The following is a 21661-nucleotide window of genomic DNA, read 5'->3' as shown; positions in this document are numbered from 1 at the left end:
TTTACCGAATTTTATCAGACTTCATACACCTGCTGTCGCTGAGAACTTGCTTACAGAGAAGCGAAGTCAACATGACTCTGGAATCCCCATAGAATCATAGAATCATAGAGGCATAGAAGCATAGAAGAGTTTGGGTTGGAAGGGACCTCCAAAGCTCATCCAGTGCCACCCATGCCATGAGCAGGGACATCTTCACCAGCTCAGGTTGCTCAGAGCCCCATCCAGCCTAGCCTGGGATGTCTCCAGGGATGGTTCATCCACCACCTCTCTGGGCAATCTGGGCCAGGCTCTCACCCCCCGCAGTGTAAACCATTTCTTCCTCATGTCTGACCTGAATCTCCCCTCCTATAGTTTAAAGCCATCACTCCTTGTCTTATCTCAACAGGCCCTGCTGAAAAGTCTGTCCCCATCTTTCTTATCAGTCCCTTTTAACTACAGAAAGGCTGCAATAATGTCTCCTCAGATCCTTCTCTTCTCCAGCTGAACACCCCAACTCTCTCAGCCTGTTTATTTTTATACTTTTTTTGCTTTGGTTAGATGGGGTGGGTCTGGCTCTGGGGTAGTTCTGAGCATGGGGGGCTGCCCAGGGGTCTTCTTAAAGAGTACCGGTCACATGGATGGGCCTCTTCTCTGTTCCTGACCTAATTTCCATCTACCCATTGCATCCACCTCATGTGCCCAGTATTGGTAGAATAAAAAAACCTCAATTGATTTCCAGATAAATCACGAATATATCAACATCAGATGTCAGTGGCAGGCAGCTGTTTCAAATGAAGCTCAACTGGCCTGATGAGAAACATTCTTCCAAAGAGCTTATTTGCAGGACTTGCTGATGCTGTTGTTCAGACAGAGTAGCAAGATCCTCTTCCATTTGTGGGGCTTTACAACAGAGGAGGGCTTGAATTCACCTTTGATCACACAAATAATTGCTCACATATTTTTAAGAAAGAAGTTTTGTTTCCTGGGTTTTATTCAGAACAGGAGGACTCTTTGCTTCATCCCCAGAAATGGACACATGGTGTTTTCACATAAAAGGGGCCACATCCTTAATGGATCCCTAGTGATTTCAGTAAATCTTCATTGCCAGACATGAACTGTCAAATGTAAAATATGAATACAGACCAGCATGAAACTGTGTTTACCCAGCAAGGAAATACAATTCATACATATGATTTCTCTCTTGTTATGGAGGAGTCAAGAAGACCCAAACAAAAATATCCAAAATACCAAAATCAGAAGTGAGAGAAGGGAACAATTTTCCATTTGATGAACATGGAGCTGCAGGAAACCAGTTGCAACAGAATGCATGCAGGCCAGGAATAAAGGAAGGTTTGAGGAGTTATTATACAAAGATAACACAGATATCCTGCAGTATTCTAGTTATTGCAATCTTTTTTTGAGGTGATACAGCAAATTTGAGGTGAGTGGTAATAAGGATGTGGGCAGATTATCTGCCACCTGCTTACCCCAGGACAACCCTTGGGCCATGCTCATAAAATAACTGGCGTTAGTCTTTAAGAGATGCTTCTGGAATTGCTGATAGCAGCTCACAGCCATACTTTTCAGTTCCCTCATTTGCTCTTTGAATCCCATAGGAATTCTGGGGTTCATCTACTAGGGCTGCAGTAGTGTCTAACTGAATCCTAGGGATTCACTTGGATGCTGATCAGAGTTATTTAGCTTGCAGGATCATCACAGTATCACAGTATGTTTGGGACTGGAAGGGACCTCAAAAGATCTTCTAGTCCAATCCCCCTGCTGGAGCAGGAACGCCTAGGTGAGGTCGCACAGGAACATGTCCATCATGTGTCAGTAAGAACCCGAAACTGTTCATTTAAGTTCAAAATTAAACTATCCATCATAGAAGACAATTCAGAGGGATGAACTTGCAAACTGTTCCTTCCAGGGTGCCAGGTGCCTTGCAAAGCAACTCCTCAGAGCAGGAGATACTGAGAGAGCATCTGGGGCAAAGTGGTGAGTCAATTGTGGCAGAAAGTGTTGAGTCTGAAATTAACAGAGCAGAAATTCCTGCACCAACTATGAATTAATCAATGAGACATTGTGCTCCCTCTGCACAGCGTGCCCGTTTCCACACAGTGGTAGAGCAAGAAGCTCAAGGCAGAGGTTGTGTTGAACCATGCGCTGACAGCAATGAGAGCATCCAACGTGCAGCAAGGCAGAGCAGCGTGACTCAATACCCTCCTGTTTTTCCAGGCAACTCGCACATCTAATATTCCACCTTCTCTGTTTCCCCCAGCATTTCATTTTGAGCTGTTATGTATGACATCCTTTCTGATGATTGATTTGAGCTATTCTTGTTTTGTCAAATTAAAGAAGACATAAAATACAACAAGAATTAACCATCACTCCTTGTGGAAGGCTAAAAGAAACTTCCTCTAGAAATCTGTGAAAAACAAGTCTATTAAGTCACTAAAATGGGGTGTCCAGGCGTAAGAGGTGCTGATTGACAAAGGGCTTTGGTTCTCTTTAGTTCAACAAAGCATTTCATTTTTTGTGCATAGAACAGTCAAATATCTCACAATTGTCAGCAATGTTAAATTAATCTTTTCTTGTTTCATTTCTTTTTGTAGCTGATATGTTTTTCAGGTAGAGTCCTGGGTATTTATTTTCTCCTACCCAGAGACACTGTTCTGTCAGGAACTGAGGAACAAACATAAATGGTCCAGTGCTGCCAAAGTCAATCAGAGATTGCGTGGGTGACTAAAAAGCCCTCCATCAAAACATTCTGAAAGACCCACAAGCCCTAAAATCAAACAGGCTCCAGGGCACTTGGTTAAGAGGGATTTCTCCTCCCATTAAACAAGTCACTCTACAGCAATGCATGCAAAAATGTAGATTAAAGAATCGAGCAAACAAAACCATGATTTTCATCTACTGAGGAAAGCCCTGAGCCAGCGGAGGATGTATCAGATCCACATGTGTTCAATATTAAGCAGACAGCAATTTATAAAATCCAGCCTCACAAGGGGCAGAGTCAAAAAACCCGAGGTAAGGACACTCCTTGTGGGAAGTCAGACCTTGCCTCTTCCCTAAGAGCAGGGTGATAGCTCTTCCTTTTCCCAGCTTTTAGAGAGAACAGATTAAAAATCAATATGGATGGGGCCACCACATTTTGGAGAGAATGGGTAGAGCAGAATTTAGTGTAAAGATGAAAGCCATGTCACACTATTTGTTTTCAGGAGAAAGAACAGTCCTTGGGTCTGCTTAACTAACTAACCAGACAGTCTTGCAATACACAAGATGTAGTTTGACTGGGCACCCCAGTTTCCGTCAGATGGGAAATTGTCCTTATTGCTTCCCATGATTGTGCTTATGGCATCCTCTGGGGATGGTTTTCTCTAATGACTGCAAGGGAACCCACATTTCTCATTTTGATGATCAATTTTCAAGCCTTGTGACACCTTTCAATCGCCTAAAGCACCAAGTTTTGAACTTTTGAATATTTCTTATGTCAGAGTTGGGAGGTGGAGGGGAACTAAATGTCACTATGTGGCAGAAGAACAATTCATGATCTTCATTCTCATTTGATAGCACCAATTACTTCATTTTTTCTCCTTTGGAATGTTCCTATATTATACAGCAAATTGCTTTAGATTACCTGGCTAACAGATATTTTCTGGAAATCTTGTAAGTCTCATTTTTTAAAAGTCAGACAGGCATTTAAGAATCTAAGTTCCACTGAATATCAAAAATATATGAGACTCTTTAACCACTTCAGCATACTTTAACACTTAATTTAAAAGCCATACTTTGTGGCTTTAAGCCTACCACTTACATTCTTGGAGCTGTATTTTACTCGAAGCATTCACAGCAAGACTCAGTGGTTATAGAGGTAGTGAAGAATTATTCTGTATGGATAAATGCTACAGAATTGTGCTGCATGTGTTCAGATTCATGTGCTTTTTAAAAAATACTAGTTGATTACTGACATCAAAGTATTACAATAATGGTCAAGCAGAGCAGGAAATACAAAAGTCAGAGCTTGCGTACAAAGAGCTCACAAACAGCAAACGATGTACAAATAATATTATGACATCATTGAAACAATGTAATATCAAAGCGAAAAACTACAGCAACTGCATTTTGACCTTCATCATATACTGCTGAATGCAAAAAGAAATGTTTCAGTATGTGTTGAATTTCACTTCCACTTGGTGAGGGAAATCTAAATGCCAGCCAACATCCCATTAAAGTGTATTTCCAGAGAGATGTCTTAATAGAATAAATCATTAATTTTTCAAAGTAAAAGGAACTTCAACTGTAAGAAAACCATCTGCATTAGTCTTTACTTACAGATGAACAAGCTGTTTGCTTTGTTGTCACATAGCACCCCCACAGCACTGAATGCCAATTAACAGCACTTAACACTTAAATTATCTCAATTTTGGTCTGCATTTGGCTCAGTAAAAACAAATCAGATATCCAGTAATGACAAGCTGATAGGTGGGACCTCAGCAGAACTAACAGTAACTGTAAAAACCTGAACTTTCCAAGTTTAAGGGAGTTCAGAGGTTATAAACAAACACAAAACAACCACAAAGGATGCGCACTCCCCACACCTACCATTAGGACAAGAGAAAATGGTTTCAGGTTGCACCAGGGGAGGTTTAGATGGGATATTATGAAAAAATTCTTCACAGAAAGGGTTGTCAGGCAATTAAACGGGTTGTCTAAGGCAGTGGTGGAGTCACCATCCCTGTAGGGGTTTAAAAGGCATTTAGACGAGGTTCTTAGGGACATGGTTTAGTGCTAGAGTTAGGTTATGGTTGGACTCAATGATCCTGAGTGTCTCCTCTAACCAAAATGATTCTATGATTCTATTAGCCACCTAAAGGTTCTGCATCTACTCATCCACCTACTCATTCCTTCTGCAGTCGTCTTAATCCATGTGGGGGCTAAGCCATGTGAGATGCCTTCAGGAGGTTCATCTTTCTTTCTGAAATTGTCCACAGAGAGCCCAGACAGATGAATCGGAGCACGGTCCTACCACAATAGCCTACTATAAATTTATAATTGTTTCTACTATTGCAATTTATCAATATTTTCTGCTGATGCTATGGACCAGATCCTGTAGTGCTGTTGATACCATCCCAGGGCAATCTGACTGACTACGCGTGGAATCCAATGCACAGGGGTTTATGCAGAGCTGGCAGTAATGTGGATGTTTCAGCTCAGGAACTGAGCACAGAGAGATAGGAATTTAGTTGTTTTTTCCTAACTAGCTGAGTGAAGAGCAGATGACATGAAGAAAGAATGATTTGAGCTCATTTTGAATAATTTTATTTGAGTTGAAATGAAATTTTCTATGAGCTTAAGGGGATTAAACCTTTTTTTTTTTTTTTATGGTCAATTTTCAACTTAAAATACCATTCTCAAAATGAAATAGCAAAATGTTTTGTTTAGCAAATCCGAGTGCAGTAGTTTGCTATTCACTTTTTTTTTCCTGAACGTTTTTCAAGCCAAAGATATTTGCCAAATTTAACCAAGAACCAGACATAGCTTTAGTCTCACTAGATGTCATTTTCCAATAAATTTACTGCACAGTTTGCTGAAATATTTGCAAGACCTGAAGCCACGGTCTTGCTTTAGTTGCAATAATTATAGATTGTACAGAGGGTTACAAAAGCACTAAAAACTGTTTATGAAGAGATAAATTAGCTGTAAATTCACTGAAACCAAAGGCTTGGGATAAGTGAAAATAACCCAAACCAAACCAAACCAAAACCAAACGGCTCTATGTTAATGCTCAGCATTCACTGACAAATGTTCACTTACAAACAATATGCTGTATCTCAATGTTTCTTCAAGCAGAAAGTGTGAGCAGACCTTTTTGCTCCTACACTTCATTTTCTTGAGGTCTATAAAATTGCAATTTATCTCCAGAATGAACCTAACCTCTGAAAAAAATTATTCCTTTTTTGCTTCTTTATACAAGGTATTAATACTTCTTACTAACTGTCATTTTCAGCCTGCTGAACAATCAATAATTACAGCTTTCTTTAGACATTCAACAATAAGCATCCAGAATGAAAGGCAGTAGCAAAGGTTGCTATCATTTGAGAACTCCCCATAGAATCTGATTTAAATATCATAATTCCAGCTGCTCCCTTTCCTTTTTATGCATTGCAGAGGAGAGTTTCTGTGGCTCATGGTGATGTGCTGGAATCCACACAATGTCTTTTCATTATTGATGAGAACAAACACAGAGAGACAAAATATATTTCAATTCCTTTCTGAAATACTTTAAGGAACACCAGTGCAGGCGGTAGGGAGAAGCTGCCCCAGTGTTTTCATAAAGGCATGAAAGGAAATAGAAATGGTGTCTAAATTAGGCAATTGCCTATGGAGGTTTTCCTAATTAATATCAGTGATTTGTTCTGAATCAGCTAATGCAGTAATCGCTACCAAGTCTGTAAAGCCAAAGGGATTACTGGTGGCTGAACAACACATCAGTGATTTTAAAGCCTCAGTGAGAATTGAGTAATTCTTACTGTCACTGAAATCAATTTTTTCCACAGAAAAATGAGCGGCCATTTGAAGTTCAGGGTCTGGAACAGACACTGGGATGCTTGGATTAATGACATTCACCCATTTAGCTTATCAGAGACAACTGACTGAGTGGCAAGGCAAAACAGACAAGTTCAATCATTAAACATGATATCATTTCATAACTTTAGAGCAATCAATAGTGCTGCCTGAAGTCACATTGTAATGTTTTTTCCTAACTCAGAAATGTATTTTGCTAAAGAACATTGTTCCCAGTAACATTTGCACCGACTATTTTTCAGGAACAAAGTGCATCTCGCTTTCTACTTCATTCAGTACCACTTGTTTTCCTACTTTGATTTCAGGAAGCCATCTCACGCTGCCTGGTGTGGGGTTTGACCAGTGAAAACCATATAGGGCTTCCTCCAAACCATATGGGAAGAGTTTGTGCATTTGCCTTAAAAGCACCAAGTATCCCCATTTTTCATGTCAGATGGAGCTGATTCTAAGATAAACTTCTGAAGATTTCTGTTCTGAGGGAGGGGAAGAAGAAAGCTGGTCTGTGTTATCAGAATGCAGTGCAGGACAAATATAACTATTTATTTTGGCCTTGGAAATGGTGAGGAGGTATTGAAATTCACCTGCTCCTATATAAATGCTGACCAGGTTAAAACTATGCCCACCTGCAAGGACACCGTGGTCTTGGGAGAGATGCAATGAAAGATACAAGATGCTCTGCAGACAAGCCCTAGGAAAAGTGGTAAAAAAAAACCTCATTAAAAACATTTAGCAAATGACATAATGGTGGACATGGCCATTTTCTCTCTGAACCATGCAACTTTTCTATGAAAATAAGGATAATGACTTTCTTGTACATTTTAAGCATGTGTGTAGAGCAGGAAAGGGCTCTGTTACCATCTATTAAGGTAATACATTAGGATAGTAAAATGAAGCCAAAGAGCAGCATGATGAGGAACAAAATAAGAGTTCTAGAGAGCTCTTTCGCCTGAGCCACTGCCATGTCACTTGGCGTTTCAAACAGCATCACTGCCACAGAGTCAATCATAGCATCTGCAGAGTCACACCAGCATAGAAACGGGGTGCTGGGGACAGAACATTTCACTGGCACAAGGATGACTTTATTGGTTGCTGTGGGACAGCCAAACCTCAACCAAAATGATTTATTAAGAGCTGAGACCCTCAGTATTGTCTTCTTGAAACAATTAAAACCCCTATATCCAGGCGTTCTTACTACTTTTAACTGTGGCCACAATAAAATGAGACAGGGTAAGAAATTGAAAAAGCATATTTTGCTCACACAGTTGAAGCTGAATACATTTACACTTTCAGAATTAAACACTTCTCATTTCTCACCTAAGTTTTAGCGTGTTTAGTGTGGCAAATTTATGGCTATGAGATTGCCTTAGCTAAGAATTACTGGGAGCGAAAAATAAAGCTGTCTATCCAGCTACCACCATGAATAATGTGTGCATGTACTCTCACATATACTCATGTGTGTTGTTGTCATTTTTGGACATTTTGAAATTTATGAAATTTAAAATGCAATCCCCAAATGCTGACAACTCTCGCTAAGAATAAAATTCAAGAGTGAAAAATGTATGTGAATATCAAAGAACAGGAAGATCTTTATCAGGGAATGTGTTCAAGAAACATGTAATTCACCTCCTAGTCCATTTCAGGAACCTAAGATCTTTACTCATCTAGCATCCTTGTAAGTTGCCTCTTTATTTCCTGATAAGAATGCAGAACACACACAATCACAAGTCTTCTGTAAAGGAAGATTTCTAAAAAACCCCACAAAATAAGATTTTCCCACATCTGTGGTACAAACTGAAGCAATACCACGTGTCTAATAGTGCATGCTGCAAATGGCTTGTTTGCCACAATCCTTGTTCTAAATATAAATGTTGTATAAATACAAATAACAGGTATATCATAATGATAGATAGCTTTGATGGGAGCTAAGATGTGGTATTCACTGACAGCTGGATAAAAAAAGCATCCCGAAAAGCTTACTTGGGAGAAAGGAATACAGAAGAGATAGAGATGTTCAGTTAAACTATTGGCATCAGAGTTAGTTCAAACCGTGGCTCTTCCACAGACTTAATCAGTAACCTCAGACAAATAATTTAATTTCTGTGTGTGTTATATCTACATAAGTTTTTGACCCAGCTGCTGTCTGTGTAGATGTCTATGAACACGATAGTTTTCAAAGTGTGAAACAGAGATAGGGACCCCAGTCTGTCTTGGACCAAAAAAGAAATAATGATCCAAAAAAGGATTCAGGGTCTCAGTTCCAAGTTAGAACCTCTGTCGAAATATCTGCAAGGCTGAAGTTTGAGGCTTCAGTCATCTAAGGCATAATCTGGCTGTTATTTCATCAACAGACTCTTAGGACCCACTCATGGCTAAGAACACTATGAGAAAGTGAACAAACCATTATAGGACAGGATTTGCTTCTTCTCTAAATTTTTTCTGTCTGTGCTAGTAGGTAAAACCATGGCATAAAGACAACATGACTCAGTCTGTAGAAGCTGAATACCATTGGAAAATCAGATGGGAAATACCAAGGATGATATCCAAGGAGAATGCATGCTGAGCTAAATCAAAGTTACACATTTCAGCTATTCTTGGTCAAATCACAGTGTCTGACAGTAGACATGTAATAAAACCATTTTTGTCTCTTTAAACCAACAACTTCCAAACTTATTTTTGTGAAAGCTTTCAAATTTCCTTGGAGATCTGACCAAGAGCTGTAAATATGTTTTCATCAGTTTTTGGTGAGGACATCAATTAAGGCATGACAGTGTTATTATAGTATTTAGCTATAAAGTCTAACACAAATATATCTCCAGTCAATCACAGTTTGCTTTCAAATGCGTATATTTCCTATTAAGTAGATATCTGCTTTCTTCAAAGATCTATCTCATATATGTCCTATGCATAGGACCAGGTATTAGGCTGAACTTCAGGCCAAATGTTCGATCTTTGGGTTCCTAAAGTTAAATGGATGAAGTAAAAACAAAATATTTGAGTAACCGCTTAAGCTCATGGGTGCTTGAGGCACTCAGACTTTCACATTTAGCAGAAGCTGCAGCATGGCAGTTTTGGAAGTGGGAGAAAGTTAAACATCAAAATGGAAACAAATGACTTAAGTGATGCTCCTCCTCCCATCTCCTGTCTCTCAGCCATTCCGAACACAATATCAGATCCTCCAGCACCGTCCTTCTCAAATCCGTAATCCTGCAATATAATGGATTTCCCATCTAGCCGACACCTTTAATCAACCCTCTGAAATTATCATTAAGACTTCTTCTAAAATAAGTTTATATTAAATGCTAACACCTAATACTACATATCTATCCCCAATAGGTCAAGACTTCCTGAAATAGCTGCACCCTCCAAGGAAAGCAAGTGATTGACCAGACAGCCACAAACAGAATTTTTCACTGCATCTCCAGCTCCTGGCCTGGGAGCTCTCTAAATCAACGATATTTGCCATAATCTGGCCACATCATTGTTTTATGTTCATAGTAAAACTTATCACCCTTTAAGCCTCAAAATAGCTTGACCCACTTAAGTGGAATAATTCTAAAGAGGATTTCAATGTTTCTTTAAATTCACTGCATTTTTTTTTCCTTTAACTTGTCCTGGTTTTATGTGAGAGAGGCAAGATACTCTTTTATTAGCAAGTAGATTCCCATGTTATTTTCTTTTTATGAATAAAAAATCACTCTTTGGAGCTATTCATATCCTGTATTTGCCCAGACATACTTTCCACTGTGCTGAACAAAACCTTTGAGGAGAATGTGTTATTTTTAAGTGACTTCAAAAGTATATTAATGGAAGACTTACTCTGCAGATTCCTTTGTGAGCTGCTAATGTGTATTTAAATTGTACTTTTCATAGTGGCAGATAAATCATGAACTGCTTAATGTATGGGACATCCTTTATATTTATCAGTTTGAAGCACTAAAATATTAATTTCTTCACAAGAACCACAATAGTGAGAAACATTCCAAACTAAAATTAAAATATTATTTTACTGTGAGACTCTCAAAAGCAGCATAAGGGACTCTAGGAAAATCATCTAGGCGAGTGGAGTATATCCTCCTCAAGTTTGAGCTCTGGTACTTGGAGATGGATTCATCAACTAAAAAAATAACTTTAAAAATATAATAAAACTCATTCCTAGCTCATGCTTAGGGGATGAGTGGACAACACGTCTGGTCCTGCATCAACACGTCCTGAGCAAACAGGGCAGAGCCCCAGAGGAGCCTCCAACACAAGCTCCAAGGCCAAGTGTTTGGCAAGCACTGGGCTTGCACTGGAAGAAGAGTTTTCTAGAAATCGAGCTAAGAGTGCACTTGGGGACTGCGTGGGGTCTCAGTCATGTAACACTTTCCAAAAGGAGAGAAAATCCTTTGCACTAGTACAATCAGGAGGATAATGAACTCAAGCTTATTTATGTACTGTCCAAAATTACGGTATCACTGTATCACATTATGTTTGGGATTGGAAGGGACCTCAAAAGATCATCTAGTCCAATCCCCCTGCTGGAGCAGGAACACCTAAGTGAGGTCACACAGGAACATGTCCAGGCGGGTTTTGAATGTCTCCAGAGAAGGAGACTCCACAACCTCCCTGGGCAGCCTGGGCCAGTGTTCTGTCACCCTTACTGAGAAGAAGTTTTTTCTCAAATTTAAGTGGAACCTCTTGTGTTCCAGCTTGATCCCATTACCCCTTGTCCTATCATTGTTTGCCACCGAGAAGAGCCTGGCTCCATCCTCATGGCACTCACCCTTTATATATTTATAAACATTAATAAGGTCCCCCCTTAGTCTCCTCTTCTCCAAACTAAAGAGACCCAGCTCCCTCAGCCTTTCTTCATAAGGGAGGTGCTCCACTCTCTTAATCATCTTTGTTGCCCTACGCTGGACCCTCTCACATTGTTTTGCTAGCAAACTTTCCAACCAGCCTTATACAGGTTATTAATGAAGATTTAGAGCCTTGCAAATTTAGCAGAGAGTTAATCTTTAATGATATGATATGATATGATATGATATGATATGATATGATATGATATGATATGATGTGATATGGTGGTAGGGAACACTGGTGAGACAGGGAGCGCGATGGTGGCTGAGGCTTGCTCAGAAAGGCAGCAGTTTCATGCTGCTCTGTGTGAACAAATCTACATGTCCAATTAATTTAGCAGCAGCTCTATCTGCATACACAGTTTGGAATTTTTACCTGAGTTGGAAATAAATTATTCCACACGCTCCTTGTTTAACACTAACTCTCAATTTCTTGTGCTGCCAGTGGACTCAATTTATAAGAACACAAGGTCAAAATGAAGGGTGTGGGTGTATTGCTCCAAGGGAGCGTCAAACACACGAACCTCCAGAGCATGAAAATGAGAAGCCTTGACAAAAGAGATTGAAATAGAAGCAGATTGCAGATAAATTCCACTTCACCTCTACAAATGTAAAGAAATTTCACTTTTGTTCATACAAAACAAAGAAAATAATACCCAAGTGAGGATTCATATATTTCTTACCTAACAGAAAATTTTTTGTTCTTAATAGTGCTAGTGCACTAATAACTGACCTTAATTAATGTAAAATACTATGCAGGCAGATGTAGGTAGACAGTAAAAACAGCCTAGGTTCGATTGTCAGGTGTTACTAACAATAAGGATCTTGGGGTCCAACCTGGAGCCATCTGGATGCTGGCTGGGGTGCTGTTCCTTCCTACTTGCAAACAGTAAATCAGACGACACAGAGAAAACACAGGCCATGCTACCCAGTGAGGAGCATATTTTTCAAGTCCTGTTTATCCTAAGGCAGCAAATTGCAGCCTTAAGCAGGCTGCTCACAGCCTGGTCTCACTTCTGCATAGAGAGTTCTCCAAACTTTCACATGTTGTTTTAGTACATTTTTATTTTGTGATTCAGCCTGTCTCTTTTTTGTTGTGTTGTTTTTTTTTTTTTTTTCTTAAGAAGGAACACTTCCCAAGTATAATAAAAGATAACCCACAGATTGAGTGCATCCTGGGGTCTTCCCCTCAGGTTCTTCCCTTTGACAAATCAAAATCCTCCTGCTCAGGATTCCAGTCCACCTGGAGCTTGATTTTAAGATCTGGTCTTATCACTCAAGACCACTGTGCTCTGGTTCAGGGATGCTGTGTGCTCTAAAATCTCCCTTTCTTCTCTCTTTCACATATAGTTCCTGATCTATAGTTTATGTGCATTGCAGAATTGACTTTTACTCACTGATTTAAATGCTCTGCATAATTTGATGACTTTTGCCAGCTCCTCCCTTAAAAAATTCCTTGAAAAGGCCATTGTTTCTGTCCGCCTGAGAGATGCTTTCATGGTGCTTAAGAAGAAACCATCTTCCAGTCAAACCACATGTACTCTTTGCTTCTCATCAGACTCAATACAGAGACTTTGTATCTGAAAATTGTCCATTTTTCCCCGAAAGAAGTCCAGTAAAAGATAACCCCTTTCCTTAGCTTATCGTAGACTACTTTGGCCAAAGAGTGACATGTATAAACCAGGCAGTGCTGTGGCTCTGAGGTCACTTGGAGAGGTGGTTGTATGGGCAGAGAAACACTCATAGGGTCCTTTCCAGCCTACAAGACAAGCCAGGATGGCTGGAGTAGAAAGACATCTTCGTTACCCTGCTGCACCCACAGGGCTCTCCCCCAGACCTTTAGAAAATACCCCAGATGCCTTTAGTCTCTTGGGATATTCAGTCATATTAAGACATATTAGTCAATTATTTAGAAATGCACCAATTTCTTTTCAAGACAACCCCCAAAATGACCTTTACTTTTAATGTTTCAGTGTGTCATATGCATTAGCAGCAAATTACTTCTTCTCACTGCACAGCAGTGCTTCACTCTCTTAACTATTTTTTTTGCCTTCTTTTACCTCACTTTGGCAATGCGAATGGAAGTGCCGATACAAGACAGCCTGGCAAGCTGTCAAATTTTTAATTCATGCTTGAAAGTGGTAAGTGCAGGCTGGAAGCATTATTTCCACAGGCTGAGAGAACAGAACTGAAATAAGACCATGCTGATAAACCCTCTACGAGAAATGATCCAAAAAGGGATTATTTTCAACCAAATATCAGTCTTGACCTTCAGCTTGGCAAACTGCATAAGCCTTTCCCCTTCAGCATCAGGTTTTGTGTATCACTTGCCCAAGGACGTGTGTTTCACGGTGTTCAAAGTGCCCTCACATTGCTGTCCCAGGAGCCTGCCAAACCACTGCCCACTGTCTTCAGAGAAACATGAGTAGTCCCAAAGTGCAAATAAGCTGTTTCTGCCTCCTGAAATCAGCAGAATTATTTCCAAATGTTGCCGTGCTGTTCTTCTGCTTTTCAAAGCAGATTTGTCCCTCCAGCAGCCACAAGCCTCTCAGACAGGCAGATGTCCTGAAAATGAAAAGCAAGAAGTGGTACCTGTGAAGCTCAAGTTCCTCCAGATTTGCAGCCTGTTTCTCTTGCACCGTCCCACCACAACCTACCACAACCAAGCCAGCTGCCCTAGTCCTCCCCACAGCCCCAGGACTGCAAGTACTCTGGTTGATCTGGAGTTATGAACATGCCAAGTGGAAAGCCACAGTCACTGAAAATATAGTATAAACCTCAGCATTTTCTGCTTTTTTCCTAGTGACTGTTAGTTTGGGTTCTCACATTCAGCCAAGTGCTGATTTTCATAACTCTTGAATGAAATTCTCTGTTAAACTTTCAGATGCTCTCTCAGACTTGGTTTCTTCATATTCAAAATTTAGTGGAAGGAAGATTGACAGACATGTGGACAGATGGACACACAACCTTAAGAGGATGAGTTTACTTAGATACTCAGCTAAGATACAGCTTTCACTTCAGACTCTCCAAATGTGTTATATTTACCTGGTTTTAGATGATGACAAAGTCTGAAATTTCAATGTATTTGAACAAATCCAAGTTGAACCCAAGCATTTAAAATACTTTGAGCTTAGTTTGGCATTTTTCTGACCCATGTGTCCATGAGAAACCCTTTCCTACCCAATAGACAGGGTGAAGGCATATTCACTGAACTAAAAAATAGAAGGAAAATGCTCTGTGAACATTTAGATTGGACTCAGAGGAAAGATTTCAAGTGATAAATGGCACTGAGGAGGTCAGGAGTTCCTTCATGGGTGGGCAAACATATCAAGGATGCTCTTGATGTATTTGCTCCTGCCTCCGAATGCAGGGGTGGATGACAGGACAGAGTGTGGTCACTGCCATCTCTACATTTCACTGATTCCAGATTTCAAATGCTGCTGCTAAGCTTCTCTTTTCCCAGTCCTGTGTTTCTATCAACTCTTCTCTGTTAGGCTTGTCTATGTTGCTGGATATATGTCATCCTTGGATATCAAAACACATGCCCTGTCCTCATTTTCGTGCTTCTCTTTGCATATACTCAGTCTGTTAATACTGTGCCCTTATACTGGAAACATCTACTCTTCTTCCCCATAAGACATAACTTCTCTTTTGGTGTGTTTTTCTCCACAGTTATTGTCGGAAGATGGTGGGACAACCTGGCCCTGTCATTTAAACTCTCCTCTTCGGACCTGGCTGTAGTGATGTCTTTCCTTTTTTCATATACTACACAAATAATATCTATCTTCTGGGGACTAAAATGTTCTAGTTTTACCCTTGGTGGTGGGCTTAGAGGACACACAACACGACATTCAGCAGATTAGTCTGCAGGACGTGGCGCATCATCCCTCAGCAATCTAGGAAATCAGAAGCAAACATTTTCATGCAGATGCCCAAAGCATTTTTTGCCGTTAGCACTTTGGAAAGCTGGTTTTAAGTTTATGCCCCAAGAAAAAGGTTGCTTCCTAAAATATAACATTTCCAATGTAATTAAGTGATCATAGTGTGAACAAAACCATGGAAAGATTGATCTCTTTGGTAAAGTGTCTACAGCTTCAGTAGAAGCAGGAATGAACCCTGCCTGTACAACACTCAGCTCAGAAGAAAACATTAGCTTATGTTCTGCAAAACCAGACTTACTACTAGATCTTATATAATTTTCATTTGTAGGTTATTGGAATAACAGTATGTGGAGAATATGTCAAATCCAAGAGAAAAGGAACCATGCTGTAAAATGATCTCGGAACTGAATAAGCACCAGAAATGTGTGTGCAGAAATGCAAGGCAAAGCAGAGATTGTCACATTATGTTGAGATTGGTCGCTTCATTCTTGCACTGGAAAAGTTAAATCTGCACTGACCACTTTTGCCTTCAAACACCAATTCAGGAAACACCCTTTCAAAGCCAGGAAAATTCATAAAGTATGTCCCATTCTGCCTCAACCACAGGTTTCTACTGCTTGAATTGAACCAAGAAGATTCGTGCTTCTTCCTATTCCTATTTTGGTTTGGTTTTTGTTCTTCCCAATTTTAGCTCTGCTAAACACAGTCAGCTGGAAAGAGCTTATGTTGCTACAGAAGTGCCGAACACCTAGAAGTGCCTGAGTCGCAATGGTAATCACTTCTGGCATTGTTGTCTTGAATAAGACTTCCCCCTACCCCCCCAGTAGTTTATTGTATTCTGTGTACTGCTGCAATTTCTGGGCTGTTCAGCCTTGAATAGTAGGCTATTAGAACCAAATGCTACTTACAGATGATTTAAATCACAGGGTTTTAAAGTTGCAGTTTGCAGTTGTCGTCATAACTTGTAGTCAGTTTGCTTTTGAATTTACGCAATTTGGTATAAGTAGCATGCACAAACAAGGGCAGGCTGCCTGTCTTTATGTAAAAAGTAGTAGTTATCAGTGCTAACATAGATCCCTCTAGTTCTGATAAGCAGAAAATACTATTGGAAAAGACCCTGTGAGTTGAATTTTGCTGCATAACAGCCCAGTGGGATTTGTCTGGAAGAATGAGAAGGGAACTGGGTTTAACCATCCCTCATGCACAATGTGGTGCTGCGTGGCAAATATCATAGGACCTACCTAGAGATGGGAAGAAGAAAGCAAGAAAGAAAAGAGTTATCTAAATAAAAAAGAAAATAAGCCAACGAAAAGCCATTCTGCAGAGACCAGAGTGTATGTGCAGTTTTCTGAAAGACATATGAGTTCCCAAGCTGATTGCCTGGGAGCTGTGAAATCCAGTAACGTGTCAGAGACAAGGCTGATGTAGCATCATATCTCCAGGTCCAGCAAGTAGTGAGGGTGACCATGTATTCCCCATAGGTACACACACAAACAAGTGTATACAACATATATGTATGTGTATCTATATATACATACACACAGCTGGCTGCATGGGTCACTGCAAACAGAAAACACAGCACTTGCAGAAACATCATAAGCAGCACCATTGGTCTCACCTTGTTCCTTCTTTTGTTAATTGGGGTGGAAGTCTGTTAGTCCAATACATATACACAAATACATACGTGCAAATAGCAGAATATATGTGTATATTTATATATATAGTTAGTCAAATATGTACATGTAATGTGAATTCTTCCAGTAGTTGGTTCAGATACTCAGCCTGCCCAGCAGTTTGCCTCAGGATCCCATTCACCCTTGTTGCTGGTACCTGGGCCTATGGGCCCTGCAACCCCAGTCCAGCTTCTGGTACTTGGACCTATACAGACATGCATGGAAACAGTTTCTCCAGTAGCGCACTCAGACCTACAGTCCCTCCAATAGCCTCTGGTCCCTCCAGTATTTGGCCCCTGTTCTCTCTCATATTCAGCCCCTGGACCTCTTAGCCCACTTGACAGCTAGTCTGGCTTCTTACTGGCCCTTTGTGCTTATGGTGATTAACCCTTCATCACACAACCTAACACTAAAGCTCCACTGAGGCTCGACACAAAATGATTTGGCTGTCTGGCTTCCAAAGCCCATCCAGGAGTCATCTGGTTTACTCAGGTTCAACACCAAGGTTATGACTACACATGCACTGTTCACTCCTACCTGCAAAATGCTACCATGGCAACGTTCCAGATCATGATTAGCTGTTCCTCTAGGAGATGGACATCCTTTGCTTTATATTTACTCAGCACTGGGTAGTCTTGATCTGAACACAATTAACAAAGTGTTATGACCATGACCATAAGATCACACTAGTACCAGATGTTGCCCAAATAGAAAGCTGCTTCTATCCTTTTTCCTAGGACATCATCTTCCGTTGAGACACACTGGTGGAAAAGTGTCCTGAAGCAACAATTTACACAACACAGAAACAGAGGTTTTATCCCCAATCCTCCCAATTATGTCTGTCAGCATACGTGACTTTTTCTTCACAATCAGTGTATGCCTCAGATTTAGCTGTGTCATTATGGAACGAGAGAATCAAAAGGCTTTTTATTTGTTCATGTTACCAAAACTTTACTATGGGTACAGGGCCTGCTTAGGCATCTGCTCTTTGTTGGCTGTACATGTTGCCACATCCTGGGGTGTGTAAAATTAGGTGGGTTTTGGGCTAGTCTGTTGGTGTGATGAGCTTTTTTAGGTGTACTCAGATGGGACCCAAGCCTGTGAAGTATAGTGTTCCTTCTGCTCAAGGTGCCAGGCTCAGCCTGGAAAAGATACTTGCACCTTTCCAACAGCTGGCTGGTGATGTTGGTAAAGATTGGCTTTGGAGACTGTGCGGGACAGAGTTGCCTCCCTGGTTATTCTGAAGGGCCAAGTCTTTTTATGCAAACTTGAGTGGGTCCCATCGGTAATTTATGATTTTCCTCCTATCTTGCAAATTAGACAGTTATTAATCCTTAGAGATGATCTGGGGTAAGGCTGATATTGCTCTGAAAAGGTGGAAGTGAATGTTCGGCATACCTCTGGATGACACAATGTCACTGACACAACGGACTCCCCGGGGGCACTGGGAGAGCCTTCTTGACATGAGTCTGAAAGGCAAGTAAAATCTGTGCAGGCACCAGCTATGTCACCAATCTGCTGTCTGTCCTAGACACACAAGAAGACCACACTCCTTCCACTCGTCATGCTGGCAGGACTCTGAGCATCTTGCAGGATGGACGCCTTAAACCTGTACTCCTGCATATATTGCTGTGGAAAGGCTCTACTGATCAGTGCTTATGCAACAAGATGAACTGTCATTTGCCCACCATTTGCTGCCATGAAAGGGCAAGAAGAATGACCATAAGGCCGACAGCAAGGTATCGTACAGGGTGCTTCAAAAAGATGGACCCCATTTCAAAGCATAGTGATTTCAAGTTGGGTCCATCTTTTTGAAACACCTTGTATATTTTCTCAAGGCATTTGTCAGTTGTAAGGTTGCCAGAAACACCTCCACCGCTCCATCTGTCACAAACACCATTTTAAGAATGTGGCTGTGTCCCTTATCCCCAGAAGGATATTGGAGAGGAAAATGGCCTCTGAGATGTTATAGAAAGGTTTTAAAAGCTGTATTTGAAGCAAACACAGAAAGTCCAGCCAGTTTAGCATGTAATGCTTGACTCCACGCTTGAAAGCAGCCCATCTTGGTAGTGACTCTATTTCATATTCCCTATGCCTGATGTTTCATGTTTAACAGGGTTCTTCAAGCCAGCTCATGCACCAGGTTTTTATTAATCCTTAATTTGCCCTTCTGTGCCAAATGCTGACAGTTCATTAAAAATAACTGGCTCATGGAGAGAACAGGGCACTTCAAGAAGCCATGAAGGTACCTTTTATAATAAACCCACAGCAGGGGAGATCCAAATTTCTTGCCCAGACAGCGTGTGCTTGTAAAGCCCCCATCACTGTGCTGAATTAGAGTTCCTCAACATCTTCTGTGTGTCTCATCTTGCAACGTAACTTGGAAAGAGTGAAAAAGTGCTTCAATTATGTGTCAGCAGCCACACAGATGGTCTCTGTCAGACCACAAGCTGCCCAGAGTGTGTTTCCTTCTCACCTGCTACGTGGCAATGAGACAGAGATGATACAGCTATAAGGAGGCTCTTGCTTTTAATTCAGTGTAACATATGAGCTCAGCCTCCTCATTGAACACAGTACAGATGGAAAAGGCTGTGCAGGGTTCCTTCTTAAAAGGGTGTTCCCAATCTAAGGACAGCACCCTAAAGTGTTGGTAACTTCTCCAAATTATCAAGTGATAGAACGAAAGGAAGTGATTTCAAGTTGCACCAGGGGAGGTTTAGATTTGATATTAGGAAAAATCTCTTCATAGAAAGGGTTGTCAGGCATTGGAATAGGCTGCCCAGGGCAGTGGTGGAATCACTATCCCTGAAGGGATTTAGAAGATGCATGGATGAGGTTCTTAGGGACATGGGTTGGTGAGAGTGTTGGCTTAATGGTTGGACTCGAAGACCTTGAGGGTCTTTTCCAATCAAAATGATTCTATTATTCTATGGTTCTAAATACAAATAACTCAATACAAATTCCCTGTGAGAAATGAATGGGCTTCCTAAACTCAAGAAATAAAAATAAATAGCATGTCAAGAAGAGTGGCCCAGCTCTTATAAAGCACTTACACCAAAGACCGTGTGATTCTTTCATCACTGATCAGTACATGTGTTTAACTCAGTGACTGAGAGATGTTAACTAACTTTTCAGCACATAGACAGGACATTGACTTGGAGTTCCCAGACAGAAACCATCTATCATTGTTGTGTCCATCCAGGTCGTAGTGCCAGGCAGATTTCTTTTTTTAATATTTTCTCTTGCTGCATGGTTTACTGCTGGTCACAGCAAATATTCTTCACTACTTTAACACTTCCAGACAGTCTGTAGAGACAGAACAAACCAAGGATAGTCAAATCCAAGGTATGCTGTGCATGCACCAGGAACCTGAGACAACACATTTCTCTACAGCCTTGCTGCTGTCATAGCTTGATCTTTTCCCTCTAGAAATATCATTCTGAATATCAGAATAATTAGCATAACTGCAAAATTCCTGCAAGTTTTTTTGTTTTAGAAGACTTGAACATGGTTCCCATCATCTGTCTCACTGTGCCCCTTCTCCATGACTATCTGTCAGGTCCGGAGCCTCTCCAGTTTCCCTAATGCCAATTCATATGCGATGAACAACGCATTATATGCAATATACATGTACCAAAGCCCTCTCACAAAGATACCACATTTCTCTTGAGGGGGGAACTGAACAAACATAACTTCAGAGCTAGCAGTCTGAACACTTTACAGGCTGAGGTTGGGATCCTTTAACAGGTAGATATTTTTATATCAAGGATAAGGTAGGGAAGGAAACAAAAACCACCAAGGGTGGATGAGAACATGCAGAAGACACGTGGGCTACAGGCCCCTGATCTGGAAGGCAAAGCGTCAGCCATGGCATATCTGTAGGGAATCGCAGGGCAGTGGTGAGAGCCCTAGTGTTTGAGACCTGAGAGACCTTTTAGTCAATAAATCCAAGATGGAAAGGAGCACAGAGCTCCAGAAAGAGTGAACAAAGAAAATGGGATTGCAAGGACATAGGGTCTATCTGGTGTGTGCTGTTCTGAAATGCGTGCAAAATTAGGAGTTGTGTAAGGGATGACACAGCAGCTGCTAACTCCAGGGAAGCACACAAATAGATCTAGATCTGACTCTGGGATTAGCATCATCCCTACACAAATGCACAGCAGCCTAAGGTATTTTATTCCCTGCCTCTGCCACAGTCAGTCTTGCCTCTGGCTATAAGACTCTAAGGACCAGGTAACACATGCAAAATAAACTGTTACAGTACTGAAACGGAGATAGCAGTCATTGCTGTTTCCACCAGTGGAGGTAAGTGGTCCCAAAGGACTTCACATTCATTGCATGAGTCCCTCCAGTCCCACTGAAACAGCCACCCCTTGGAATGAACAGTACCAGGGACTTCACAGACCTCAACGTGTGCAAAACAGGGAATAAGCTGCCTTCACTGGGAACAATATGTCATGAGAACAATGATGTGATGTCAGCTTTGACAGTCACTCCTCCTCCCACATCACTGGCATCTGCCATTCCAGGCCCCACCGCAGCCGTAAGGATGCATTGGAAAGATTGATTCCTCTGCCTTGGCAAGGGAGAACGCCGGGAGGGAGGCGAGCACGCTGCTGATGCAAGTCAGCTGGGACAGCAGTTAGCTCTGTTTTGACATCAACACCCTGCTGCTCAGTGACAACACATTTTGCTGAGGTAA

General features: G+C 41.0%; 1 long non-coding RNA gene across 1 annotated transcript in view; it reads left to right on the top strand.

Moving 5' to 3' along the window:
• Window positions 1-21294, top strand: part of LOC110366334 (uncharacterized) — a 63901-nt gene extending 42607 nt beyond the window's left edge. The window contains exon 5 of the long non-coding RNA XR_010469914.1: window positions 15078-21294. This is a non-coding gene — a long non-coding RNA (uncharacterized LOC110366334). The remainder of the gene's footprint in view (window positions 1-15077) is intronic.
• The last annotated feature ends 367 nt before the right edge of the window (window positions 21295-21661 follow it).

The sequence above is a fragment of the Columba livia genome, chromosome 2, assembly GCF_036013475.1.
Source record: "Columba livia isolate bColLiv1 breed racing homer chromosome 2, bColLiv1.pat.W.v2, whole genome shotgun sequence".
Lineage (NCBI taxonomy): Eukaryota > Metazoa > Chordata > Aves > Columbiformes > Columbidae > Columba > Columba livia.
The sequence above is the reverse complement of the archived record's forward strand: the minus strand, read 5'-3'. Positions and strand labels throughout refer to the sequence as shown.